This window comes from Strigops habroptila, chromosome 1, assembly GCF_004027225.2.
Source record: "Strigops habroptila isolate Jane chromosome 1, bStrHab1.2.pri, whole genome shotgun sequence".
In the NCBI taxonomy this organism is placed as follows: Eukaryota; Metazoa; Chordata; class Aves; order Psittaciformes; family Psittacidae; genus Strigops; species Strigops habroptila.
This window is the reverse complement of record NC_044277.2, coordinates 32,183,778-32,196,094: the sequence shown is the minus strand read 5'-3', so window position 1 is coordinate 32,196,094 and position 12,317 is coordinate 32,183,778. Positions and strand designations below refer to the sequence as shown.

The window sequence follows — 12,317 nt, the reverse complement described above, 5'->3', positions numbered from 1 at the left end:
TCTTCCTAAGATAAGTACCCACAGTAGGTAATTACTGGCAAAAATTGTTTATTGTCTCATGCAGAAGAACCCCAAACACACAAATTCTTGCGTATCAAGGTTGCCCTCACAACTATTTTTTTTTATCTGTCCTCAGGAAGCAGTTTTGCGCAGGATCATAAATAACTTCCAAGTAGTTTTGCTAGAATAGCTATCCACCATCTTTAAAATACTTGCCAGTACTTTATTTTCCTGGTTTGACAGCAATGAAAATGACAGGGCCTTCTCAAAACCCAGATCAAATGCTTCCTCTCATGGACTAGACAGAGATCAAGAGAGCGGAGTTACTTATTTACTAGTCGTGCATACAGAGATATAAACTTTAGCCAAACCCAAGGCTAGTTCTTATGTCTCTGTGTTTACTTTGCTTGAATGTTTACACAGAACGAGAGAGTTAATTGGTGTGGCCTGTGAACTGACCACTTTACTGCTAGTATCTCTGCATTTCACACAGGTATTTGTTGAAGAGTATATGACATTATGTTATCTCACAGTGCTTCTTGAAAATATCGAAAAGTCTACTCAAGCACATGGACTTGAGTTGCCACCAACAGCACTGGTAATGGAAAAGGAAAGGGACTTCCACCAAACCGTTTGAATCATATGTAACATCACAAACTTTTGAGTCTAGCAGTAGGATGACAAAAGAGAGATGTTAATGCAATTCCTGTACAAAATTGTATCTGTACAAAATGCAGACTGCCTCTTCTATCAGTTCCTCCAAATCTAGTCTTCCTACCATTAACATACCTGAACATAGTACAGAACCAGTATTTTTGTATTTTTCATTTATGTATTCTCCATTTTTGTATTCTCCAACAAATAATTAAAAATAATTAAGGATAAAAGGATCCCTAAAAGTAGGATTTTCTTCCTCAAAAGGTTTCTAAATGCATCATTATAGAGCAGACATATACACACTGAAAGACCTGAAGGCAGAAAATAGACTAATGAATCTCAAAAACTGCTGGCAGCCCACACCAAGCAAGAACAAGTATTTATTCTGACTATAAATCCAATCTCTGCTCCATTTCTTTGACTGCTTTAGTAGGTGACTGAAGTAACCGTGACATTTGCAAAACAGGGCACAAAATTCATTGTTGTAGCTGCATAGAAGATTACAGTGCGTAGGTCCTTATACTTTTGGGTTCAGTACCATCAGAGAAATGTAAAACACTCATCCTACTTAATAGACATCACGATGAGTGCTGTACCGCTCTCTCTAACACCTCACTGGGACATCATCTTATGGACACAGAAATTGTTCACGACCAGCAATCTTAATTATGGCTTGTTTTACTTACTCTGACTGTCTGTTCATTAATACTGATAGTACTTAAAAAAATATTTGAAAGATTATATGGTGTTGCATATGGCTCCTGTATATAGGACAGGCTCCATTTTTCCAGGCTAGACAATATATACCTAGCAGTTAAGGTGAATGCTTCCAGCTAAGTAATACATGTACTATAATCTACTTGAATGCTTCTGAGCCTGCAGGCTGCTTAATATGAGATAACAGAGAAGGTAAGTTTTTAGCTTTTCCACAGAAAATCTAGAGCCTACTTTCCTTCAGCCAAGCTGGACTGGGGCATGAGGGAGACTGAAGCCTGGTGTCAGTGTTTGTTTTACTGCTATTAAGAATGGTACACTGAAAACATTAGCAAATGTTAACTGCAGCAGTAGTGTTCTTTAAGCTCCTTTATATGTGTCATAAATGATGGGCAGAAATGAAAGGCTGTTCTCATCAAAACTGCACATCTCTGAAAAGATGAATTTTATGTATTTAAAGGAACTGTTAATGTGGCATAATAGTTGCCTTTACCCAGTAGAATCCAGACTTCACATTTCTCCCAGCATGTCCACATCTTTCTGATGTGATGATGCCCAAAGTTATACACAATATTTCAGATTCAGTGTCAGTGGGATCATGCAGAGAAGGGACCATCACCTTCCTCCATGACGTGCTGCTTCTGTATATACAGCCTGGAAGAGTATTAGCTGCTTCTCCTGCTGTATCACATTTCAAGGGCGTGGCTATCACCCTGCTCCATGGGAGTCTGTCAGATAACCCCAACAGGAGCAGGTTCACATCTCCAACTGGCTGAGTCTGTCAGTCCATAAGGACTCCTCATAGCACTTTTGCAGAGCAAGTCACTGTCTGCAGTTTAAATACTAGGTCTGACAATTCTGCAAACTAGTTTGCATTTGGTGAGTGACCACTGCTGTAAGTGGCAGCACTCACTTTCAGCTATATGTGGAATGTTACTGAGAACTTTGTTTTTCACAGAATCATTTGGGTTGGAAAAGAACTTTAAGATCACCAAGTGCAATTGTAAGCTAACACTGCTAAGTCCACCACTAACATGCCACTTCACTATTACCTGCTGATTTAAACAGTACGCTGTTTACCATATTATACAACTACGCAATGTATCACCCATGATATTTGGCTAGTCATTAGTGAAGACTCAGATGTGATGATTTCAAATTTCCTTGTAACTTTATGATGCTTCTCTCTCCCTGCCATTTTTCACTACCATTTGTTATTATTTTTTCTCATCAACTACCTTCAGTATTCCTATTGTAATCAGACAGGAACACTATCTTAACACATTTGATTCTCCTTTTGAAAACATTATAGATTAGTAACTGTCAAGTCTTGTCTTTTAGCTAAACAGGATACACTGTATTTGATGAATATCAGGATCAAACCTGAAACCAATCTGGCAGCCATGCTTTACATGAAAAACAAAATACTTATGGATTTTCATACATATTGCTCTCAGTATATTCTCTCCTCTTGCAAAGCAGTTTTAGATTTGCTTTTCTATTCTACTGTAAAAGTTGTGTTAGATATATTGCCTCTTGGGCCACAGTCAAAGATGAAGAAAGCAGTAGGCTTTTCTTCCTTGCATTTGACTGGCTTTGCAGAATTTGGTATCATATACTGAGAACAATTTAAACTAAAATTTCTTACACAAATGGACTCCCAAGCTCCTGGTCCATCTGTCCACATACATAGGTTTATATAGATATAAGAAATTACTGAAATCATAGTAGTTGCCAAAACCCTTCTAACTTTTGGCTCTTTAAAAATCCTTATTTGACAAATAAACAGTGTCTGCACTGTTATTCTCTGAATACCCTTCCACTCTTCACTAAAGAAAAAAGCAGATCCAAGGATATGCACCCAGGGCTTGGGTTCCAGATGTCAGCACGTCTTATGCCTCTGGAATATGTGCCAATAAGGCTCGATACTGGGAAGACATGAAATATATGTGTGTAACCAAACAACTGAAATTACATTTGAATCATTCAGATGGGCAAAGGAACATGGAAATAACTAGACAGTTTTAGACTCCACTGATTCTAGTCACAGATTTAGCTATGCATTACTGCCTTTACTTAAGCTCTAGATATTTCAAAGGGATTCATCATTATATGATAACGTTAAGACCTCATTTTTTTCAGAAGTTTCCTTTTTCCCCTTGTGTTATTAGAAAAGCCACTTGAAATTGTGAACGTGAAAGACGAAAAACCAGGAGTAAAATAAGGAGGCCCCAAATCTACTGTTTTTAAAACGTATGGTTTTATGAATTTTCTCAGAGAGTAGAGGGTTAATCCAGTATTTTTCAATGTTCAGAAACAGCAATCATTAAGCTGCACTGCACTTCTAGCAAAATTAATATCTTATATCTAGCAATGGAATCAATTAAGAAGCTTAAGAGTCTGAACTGGGCTAAGAGAACCGACTGCTGCACTGCAAATGCCAGAACTATAGAAATACAACAATCAATTTAATTCTGGCAAAACTAGGGCATGTGATCTTCTTAGTCTTCCATCCTATTCTGGATTCTTTCCCAACATATTATTTATCTTATGCATTTTAGAAGAAATCCCAATCATCATGCAACTTACCATTCAGACCTCACACAGCGGCACTTCTCTCCCTTCACCTCTGGGCTCTTGAGTTTTCATTTCTAAATTCTAAGTTCGCAATATACATTTACTGCTTCTCCAAATTTATCCCATACTTTTCACAGTTTGGCAATTGCCCCTGACAAAATACATTCTGCTCTTTGTCTGATACTTTTTGAGAAGGCTCTTCCCAGGTTTGTGTCTCCTATTGTGACCAGAAAATGTTCAAGAACACTTCATCTGCAGGCCATAACAACAGGTTTCAGAGAGTGTTCTGAAGGTTGGATTTGCCTCTGGAATGTTTTAATCAAACTTTTATTTTTTTCCTGTCATTTTTTGGATACTTTACAGTTTTCAGTAACTGCTTTGAATCAAGTCCATAAGTCTGGATAACATGCCAAAAATAGATTAATCTCAAGCCTCTATTACAATTACCACTTTGGATTTCTGCATCACTTAAGTGGTTTACCAGCAATTACAGAATAAGTCGTCCAAAGTTTCTTGGAAAGAGCATTTCCTACCCCACTTTACAGTTAGAAATGGAGCATTGGAAAGGATCAGATCCTGGTCCACAACGTGCTGAACACCCACCTCCATGAATTGTAGCAAGGAGGCTGCTCTGCTAGTAATCTGGCCTTGTAGCTAAACTAGTGAGGTCTGTATAGTTCGAGAAGAAAAAGAGGCAGAGGAGCCTGTAGAAGTTACATGGAGTGAGGAAGGGAGTGCATGCAATAAGGTAGATAGCACATGGTTAATCCTTGATACAGGTGGAGAGCTGGAAAGAGGCTCTACAGTGCATACACGTGGCTGTTGTACAAAAATTGGACAATATTAATCTAAACACTGTTGAACATGAGGGGAGATGAGGGGTGGCGATGAGGGGTGAAGGGAGGTCATGAGGGGAGATCCTGAAGGGAGAGAAAGGGCAGCCATGAGGGAAGATCATGAGGGGAGAGGAGGGGTGGCCATGAGGGGAGATCGTGAGGGGAAAGGAGGGGTGGCCGTGAGGGGAGAGGGGCAGTCATGAGAGGAGATCATGAGAGAAGATCATGAGGGGAGGGCAGGGGCAGCCATGGGGGGTGAGGGGCAGCCATGGCGGGTAGGGGTGGCAGCTATACAGTGTGGGCCACTATGGGGGGCAGATGAGGGTTGGCTGCAAGTGGAGATCATGAGGGGCAGCCATAAGGGGAGATCTTGAGGGGAGATCAGTTTGCCCTTAGTGACATGGTTTAGTGGTGGGCTTGGCAGTCCTGGGGTAACGGTTGGACTTGGTAATCTCAAAGGTCTTTTTCAACCTAGTTGATTCTATGATTCCTATCTATGATTCTATGATTTCTCAGTCATATCTCAGTATCAGTACTCTATTCTCATGTCTTTTGACACAGCTGGCCATTCCCCACTTCCGGAACAATTCTCCTCTGTTAATGTCCATGATACATCCTTTTATTTCCCCCTCATTTTCCTCTCACTTTTTACCTGTACTTTCAAGGAAGATAACATCAGATTACTCTGTTCTTGGTCCCTCTACCTTCTCTTTTTACAACCTTCATCCTGTTTAATCTCACTGTACAAAAAAAGTCAACTACCAATTCCATGCTGGTTATGTCTCAGTTCCAGGTTTGACTCCTGTTCAGATTATGACTCCTTGTTCGGATTATGATCTGAGTGAATAACTATTACAAGACTAATAGGCAGAAATCTTCACCTCCTTCAAATTCTCAGCATGATCTTCTACATCATACTAAATAATAATACATTGTTGTATGCTACTCAAGTGTGTAATCTGAATAATATCTTTCTTTTCCAGTTCTCTGTCTACTTTTAAGCAAAGACTACAGTTTTGCAGACTTTCTGGCTTTGACAAATGCAGCTGTGAAGACTGTTTTTCTGTAATTGTCTACCCTTTCCTCTAGAATACCTCTCTTGTTCCCCATTTCCTATAAGAACAATAGCAAAAGAGCCCACAGCAAGCATTAACTGCTTATGGTCAAGAAGTACAAGGCACTGTAACCAGTGCTAATGTAACCCACATCACATGTTAAAAAAATAATACAAGAAGCCCAACCTTTTTCAACATAATTTAAGCCTTCATTAGTATAATAAAATCCTTCCAAAATAAATCACCATACTCTAGTGAAAATTAGCATAATAAGGAAAGTCCTCACAGTACAGACTTTCTTAGCTGAATTTCAACATGGAACAAATATTTATGACACAGTTATAAATAGAATTTATAATGGAAATGTTGACACTGTGATAATACTCCCATGTGATAGACCCTACTTCATCTTGTCCTTGGCTGGACAAGATGGAAATTTACTGGAGCAGGCCAACAGTGGGAAGGTTCTGTGTCCTGGAAGGAATTGTTCTTTTTGGGAGCAAATGAATAATTTTGAACAGGAGAAAGGAGGCAACTAAAGCTCTAAGGTAGCACTGACCTCTTTCTCTGAGGTCATACCTGTAATTAACAATCCCATGGTGGCAGCTCAGATAGGTATACCTACGTTAGAATTCAAGAAGCTACTTCAAGATAGCAACATAGCTGAGGCAGCACTGAAAGCTAGTCCAGGCTAGTTGTCTGACTATCTAGCCAGCTTTGTAGTCAGATCCTATAGCCTTTACTAAGCAACCACAAGTTGTATCTAGATGCAAATTAACTAGATCAGTACTTAATGCAAGCCTGTGAAAATTACAGTGATTATAACAGCTTTATCTCTCTATAGGAAACTGGTTCTCTGTTATTAGTTTTAAAAGTTAATTTGCTCAAACCCCCTTATGCACAATTTTTTCTAAGCAAATCATGTGATTATGTGATTCAAAAGTATCTTGGAGAGACTAAGAAAGCAACCTGAAGAATTAAGGCTCCTTTGTCTCTCATTACTTTTTCTTCTCCCAAGAAAGCTCTCTTGTTCCGGACGCATGCAGGAACACTGAGGAGTGGGCTGAGCCAGCATGTCTGCATGGCTGTGGGGCAGGAAGGATGTAGATTGCCAGCAAGCTGGACAGGCCTCCCACTGGGCAAGAAGAAATATATGAAAGGGTAAGGGCATCTGTACTTAGGGCTTGATGAGAGCAGCAATAAATTTGGCAGTCAAGTTGTGAAGACTGGTATGACAGGAGTTATAAAAAGAAAGGGGAGAACAAGAATAAAGCTTGAGACTGATACCCTTTCTTCTAACACACCTTCTCTCTTTGATTACTAGATACAACAGAAGTGCCTTAGGATACTTCTATAGGCTCTGGCTTCTCCAGAGTTGTGTAGAAAGAGGAAGGAAGAAATAAAATGTAGAGAAAAGATGCCATAGCAAGAATCCTGACAACAGTTGTATGAGGATGATGAAGCCGTATGTCGAATAATTTCAGAAAATAAACGGGTTCTTGTATGACTAAGAATAACTAATGAGCTTCCGTATGCTTTAAGGCACAAACCAATGGCACGGCTGGTAACTCTAATCAGACAAAATGCTCATTGTAATTGGCTTTTAAAATAAAAATATCTGGCCTGGTCCATATGCCTTTAGCCAGTACATTCCAGTTAATTAGCATCAGGCAGAAATCTGTCTTTCCTGTCCATATGGAGTTTGCATTTTGTGAACTGGAGGAGGCAGAGATGGCAGAGAGGAGGAAGATGGGAAGAATGTGTTTTCTTCTGAGGCTACAGACATCTACCACTGGTCAAAAGAGAATGTAAGCCACGGCTGCTCTTTAAGGCACTAGAGGACATCAGAAATTGCCTTAAGATAAGCTTAAAATGCTTATTTCTGAAGTATTTACAGCATCTTAATACTGATGCTGTAACAGTAACCAAACATTACAGGAAAAATACTGGTAAAACCTGACAAATTCTTATTCTTTTAACTAGAAAATCTTTGCTCTCTGCTCATATATTTCACCTAAAGAAATTCTTCTCATCTCTTTAGAAAGTGTTAACTGATAAACTGCTCTTTGATTTCTCTCATGCCTTGTTTAGGAGGTCAAAAGCTGGATGAATTGTTCTGGTGAGCCATATATGTTCATCTGGCAGCTGGTTGGCCTGACAAATAATCTGCCACAAAACAATTCAGATCTGAATTTCCAGACCTTAATTGCTCCATGGTAAAGTGCCCAGACTGCTCTTACCCTACAGCAAAGTAGTTTTACCCTACTTTCATTTAATCAAATGTCATTCATCCAAACTGAATGAAAGAGCAGTATCCATTTGCTGCAGGATATATATGCACACAGACAATTATGGCTTATCTGTCCAGTCTGCGCAAGTTCATACTTCAGCTTATCTCCCAATAGTGTGTTTACAACACTATATCCTAGAGATGGCCGGTGGAATTCAGAATGAATGGGCAAGCCAAAGGATCCATTAACCTTATGCAAGACTAGAACAACATTCCCCCTTTTTACTGGGCATTAAAAGCCTTTCTTTTCTGTTACACCTTTGATACAGCACTCCCATTAGTCATTTACCCTTCTCTAGTTTTTAACCAGAGATACAAACGGCATTTATTGTTTTTCTCTAAGCAAAGACAATCTCAAACTGTCCCTGGATGACTCCCCTGAATGAGGATATGACTCACGTTTCATTTGTTTCCTGACCTGGTATGCTCTCTTCTGACATATCTACAAATTTAGTGATTCCTTAAGGAAACAAACAGGTCAAAGCTGGGATTTCTCAAAATTCATTCTATTTGGTGATAAAAAGGCCTGTGAAGTATGGCCTCTATAAAGACTGCAACATTTGTTAAATCTACAAAATGTATAGCCTTGTGAGTAGGGCTCTGCAAAGTTATACCATCCTCATAGTTATTAATCACTTGCCAAATCTTTGCCATAGCAAAAGTAGCAGCAGGGTCTTGCCTGAGACTAGCGTGAACAAGCTTAGGGAAAAACAGCTCCCTGCAACCTTATAAGTCCTTACATCATGGCACCGACCTTTCCAATTATCCTTTCTTTCCTTATATGCATATATAATGTGATCAACTACTGGGAAAGCTAAATTTCAAGATTTCTATGGTACCCCAGTATTCATGATTCAGACTGACATTATTATTCTTACTCAATGGATGCTACTTTGCTTCCTACTACTTTGTTCTCCTTTCAGTCTCCTTTTAAAGTACATTACAAAGGTAGAACCTCTTGGCAGCTTCTGGTGAATGTCTTCATGAACATAAAATCGAAACTTGAGAGAAAGTAATTGGGAAGTAAAAATTGTCATGGTACAATGAGTAATGAATATTCACTGTATTTATAAACTGTGTGTAATACTAGGCTATATGGCCCAGAAGGTTGCTTTTAAGAATGTGAAATTTAAGAGCTTTATCAAAAGATTTTCAAATACTTAAATGGAGTTGGGCCACAGGTAATGCAGAGATCACCAAGACAGAAAAAAAAAAAAGCTTAACTGTTGTTTAGAGAGGTATTTGCATTTCACCTTTTCTTTGGCCTCTTTCAAGAGACTTGTTGATATACTACATACTTTTATATATTTTTGTTGATATACTACATACTTTTATACTACATACATACATATATTCGCTGCTGAGAGCATGCTTGCCTACTGTACTAAGCAATTCAAGCAATGAGAAAAAGATTATATTTTCCCCAATAACTTATTTTCAAGACAATTTAGCACAATGGAAAGCTTTCTCTTAACTATAGTTATGGGACTGAAATATAATACTTATTATTACCTTTTAGTAGCGCTAACAGAAACTTATAAAGGTACTGTAAACATAAAAAGCTCAAGCAACAGAAGAAACCTGTGAAGTTGCTATTTGGAAGCAATAATGGTTACCTTGTTTCCACTCAAACATATGAAAAATGCCATCTGAGAAGCAGATATTTACTACTGTTTGTGTGAGTGAATGTACATACCTTAAAAAATGTACCTATTTTATTACCATAAATGACAAAAGCAAATTGTAATATTGCCCAGTAACTCATACCATGACACTTGAGAAACACTTAAATAAGGAAGTATGTGTACAGGTAAGTCTCAGGGTTTAACTGGTACCACTTAGAAGGAACGTATCTGAAAAGGGCATTGTGAACACTGAGGATGGAAGATATCTTTGACAAGACAGTATTTGAAAGGATCACAATGATGTATGGTGTTTTGCTGCAGCTCATTTGGGATAACTGAAATTTAGTTAACATCTTGGCATCTTAAAGTTATTTAAGCAACAGAAACAGCAATTTTTCTTTCAAATGTGTACAAATATGCTGTATTTGGCCATCATGAAAATACTGAGGTAATTTAAAATTTAGACTACAAAAGAGGTATTCATCTTTTGATAGACATGGCAGACATTTCCACACAAAGAACAGTTAGTGAGCTTCGAGAAATGTTTTGTTACGTGTACGCATATATAGCTGCATTCGGGGAAGGGATACAAACACTTCCCTTCTGTAATTGGAATAGAAGTTTTAAATGAGAGGAAAATAAAAATGTCACACCTTCTCCTTCCAAATCTCAGCAAATTTGTCAGCAATGCTGCTTCACATCTGCGGCAGGAAGTACAAAAAGACACCTAACAAATTCTTGATCTGGAGGATTCTTGGCGTCAAATTTCACGCCATCAGGTATTTGTGTTTTCTCTCCAGTACTCTAGCCATTTCTTTATGTCAGAGGTTTGGCAGCTTTGAAATGCTTTCATTTGAAATGCCTTAATTCCCTCTTCTATTATCTACCAAGCTTTCCTTGACAGAATCCCTGTTGTTAGTTTTTTGCATGGCTAAGCTTATGACTTCTTAACTCATGACTGATAAGATGAACTACTGCTATAAACTTCTCTCTACAGCTCCCTGAAAAGAGGATGGAAAGAGAAGGTGGCTAGTCTCTTTTCCCAAGTAACAAGTGCTAGGATAAGAGATAGAACAAGTAACAAGTGATAATGGCCTTAAGCTGTGTCAGGAAAGGTTTAGACCGGATATTAGGAAAAATTTCTTCACTGAGAGGGTGATCAGGCATTGGAACAGGCTGCCCAGGGAAGTGGTGGAATCGCCATCCCTGGAAGTGTTAAAAAACCGTGTAGATGAGGCCCTCAGTGACGTGGTTTAGTGGTGGACTTGGCAGTCATGGTGTAAAGGTTGGACTTGATGATCTTAAAAGTCTCTTCCAACCTAGTTAATCCTATGAAAATTGGGAGTTCATCAGTTGATGGAAGAATGAAATAACAAAAAAAGAAGATGACTTGGGTATCATAGGAGTAAGTATAGGCCACTAATGTAAATCCACGGGAGAGGCTGTATTGAGGTAGTTTCCAACAGTGAAAGGTACATATTGATACCATTTTAAAGCTAGTAAAGTTTTACTACTGGAAATAGTTCTGTTGAGCTTTGCCTACAGTCTCGATAGCCATGTTCAAGACAGATGAATTTATAGCAGGATGTGTACAAAGAAAGAGTGTAAGACTGATATGGGGAATGGAGATTCTAACCTGCATGAGATGACCAGCCCTCACCTGAAGCGCTAAACAAAAAAGAGTGCTTGAGCCCTCCCAATCCCAAAACACATATTGCTCTCTACAGCCAAATACCTAGGAATAAGATAAAAATAAGTATTCTTTAAGCTAATTGATAATAATGATTTATTAAGAACTTACATACAGTGGTCATTTATACTAAAAATTGAAGGAAATTGTGGATTGCTAGAAAATGTTGAGCAATGTTGATGTTTGATTTTGCAGGTCGTGATATTAGCCTGCATCCACCATACAGGTACATTTAAGAATTAACAGGTTTGTGTCTCAAATGAGGAAGTGCAGAAGGTAACAGTGAGTGAAAATGAATCTCAAAGTTATAATCTATATTAGCATACAAGTGCAGGCAAGTCCTTAAAAAGCAGTAATGAGCTATGACTCAACTGATTTGACAGGTGAAAGGACAGACTTATGAAGACATTAAATTGGCAAATGGAGCTCTATTTTATCTATCCAATCTTGAGCTAAAGAGCACTGCAGTACATAAAAATACTAACCTCATGGAAAGACACCAGAAAAGCAAAGCAAAATCCACCTTGCTTCTTTCTATAGCAACTTTCTGAACCATGTGGCAGGTGAAAATGGGTTGCAACGATGGCACAGGTGACACAGGCTTAATTCTATGATACCTTCAGTATAGGACTAATGTTCCGCGGAGCACCACAGGCAGAACATGGGAAGATTCCCTATATATTAAGTATGTGTAATGATATAGCATTCTCTAGAATTCAGGCCTTACTCAGCCAAGACCGTCAAGAATTCCCTTGGACAGCAAAAAAACTAAGGATCTTTCCCCTAATAAACACATTATAGAAACAACTCAGCTTTCTCTTGATTTATGTTCTCTGAAGTCTGCCTTTGACACTGACCTGAAGAAGCTATTAA

At 38.6% G+C, this 12,317-nt stretch overlaps 1 protein-coding gene across 3 annotated transcripts in view; it reads right to left on the bottom strand.

Annotated features, from left to right (window-relative positions):
- JPH1 (junctophilin 1) overlaps positions 1–12,317 on the bottom strand; it is an 85,840-nt gene that overhangs the window by 18,456 nt on the left and 55,067 nt on the right. The gene's annotated exons all lie outside the window — the stretch shown is intronic.